The sequence below is a fragment of the Nicotiana tomentosiformis genome, chromosome 11, assembly GCF_000390325.3.
Source record: "Nicotiana tomentosiformis chromosome 11, ASM39032v3, whole genome shotgun sequence".
NCBI classification, from domain to species: domain Eukaryota; kingdom Viridiplantae; phylum Streptophyta; class Magnoliopsida; order Solanales; family Solanaceae; genus Nicotiana; species Nicotiana tomentosiformis.
In genome coordinates, this window is record NC_090822.1 from 47,506,238 (window position 1) to 47,508,145 (window position 1,908).

At 37.8% G+C, this 1,908-nt stretch overlaps 1 long non-coding RNA gene across 1 annotated transcript; it reads right to left on the bottom strand.

The window, feature by feature from the left end:
• Positions 1–538: 538 nt before the first annotated feature.
• On the bottom strand, positions 539–1,661 carry LOC138900881 (uncharacterized). The gene is made up of 2 exons (XR_011412203.1): positions 953–1,661; positions 539–740 (listed from the first exon to the last, which is right to left on the bottom strand). It is a non-coding gene; the product is annotated as an uncharacterized lncRNA (long non-coding RNA).
• Between the last annotated feature and the right edge of the window lie 247 nt (positions 1,662–1,908).

The window sequence follows — 1,908 nt, forward strand, 5'->3', positions numbered from 1 at the left end:
GCATTGATAATGTAGGGACCATGTTCATGATTATGAGATTTAAAAGAAATGAGTCATTTTAGACATGTGACATATGGGAGGCATGGTCGAGAGGATAAATACATTAGCGTTAGTTATTCTCGGAAGACTATGAGTCATGAAAAGGACAACAACAATTGTTTCATTCCATATGTTCCTTGTTCGGCAATAGTAGGCCTCAAAGAGAAATAGCCAAGTACGTGACACCAGTCGCCTCTTAGAATGTATGAAAAATTAGTTTAAATCGAAATGAGAATATTCTTGCACCCTAAATGTGATATGGGTGTCACGACCCAAACCGATGGGCCGCGACTAGTGCCCCAGTCCTACATGTCAAACACCCTTAAGCATGCAACTAATGTATGAACATGAATAACATCTGCTGAATTACGAGCATAACATGTGTGAGGAAAACCTGTCCAAAAGACATATATACATATACGTGCGAAATACGTAGGGCGAGTAGACAAGGCTGCTATAGACAACTACATATCCAAAACTGGAAGCCGACAAGGCCACATACTACCCAACTATACATACTATCTACAGACCTCTAATAGAATATACAATTATACAATGATGGGACTGGGCCCCGTCATACCCATAAATGTATACAATCATATCGTACCAAAATCAAAAGCAGCTCCGGATCAAGTGGAGCATGCCAACTCTCGCTGATCAAGGATCCTAAGAAGGGGGACCGTCAGCTTGTCTACCTGCACCTGCGGGCATGAAACACAGGCCCAAGGAAATAAGGCATCAGTACGAATAATGTACTGAGTATATAAGGCATAAAAATCAGTACATCAAAGACAGATGAAACATGGAATAAGGCATTCCGCCTGTAAGTCTAAATCACTTTGTAAATCCTGAAACATTTATAATGTCATGCATGTGCGTATAAATATCGTGTCATGCATAGGTATAGGTGTACCTAACATCATCAAGCTTCTGAGGGCATCCCATCATATCATCTCGTCCACTGTAGGCAAGATCATCAACATGTACCAGCTGATCAGGTGGTGGTGCGTATATAACGTCGTAACCTTTCCCATATCCCATATACATATAATATACGCGTATATAACGCCATCTGGTTATGGGTCAATGTACATGTATAAATGAATGAAATGCATATGGAATACGTTAATAGGATTTCTCAGAATGTCATAAAATCAATATGCCTTTCGGATTAAGTTTATCAAATACGTATTTTTCTGAGACCCATGAACAGAAGATAAAATAATATTTCGCATGGGGAATCAAGAACGTAGGCATCTCTAATACTTCTATGAATAGAATCATTTATGAAAATTGTGCGTTTACTCGTTTTCTTTGTATCGTATTGATCATGCTAAAAGAAGGAAGGGATAGCCTTAACATATCTGGAGTAGGAAAAATCCGTACGATATTCTTGAGAAAGATTGCATCGTACTCCCTTAGAATCACAAAATCTCGTTACTATTATAATATGGAGTCTCGTATGAATTTCCAAATTCCCTTACCTTCGTTCTTGGCTTTGCCTTTCTGTATAACTCCCTTATCAAATGAATTTGTTGAAGATGGTAAAATTCTCACATTCTGATATATGACTCTCACGTTCTTAAGAATGGATATGTGACTCTCACGTTCTTAAGAATGAATATGTGACTCTCATGTTCTTAAGACTTACAATGGCTCTCCATTATTAAATGGATATGTGACTCACGTTCCTAAGACTTGCCAAATCTCACATCTCTAATCTTGCCACATAATATAATTACTTAAGAGTCACAATTCTTGGGGTGGCTTGCTGCCACGTAGGGGAGAGTCTAATCTTATCCAATTCTTTAATTAATCACCCAATAATTCTTTAATTAACTAAGTAATCTCCCATTACTCAATAATTAA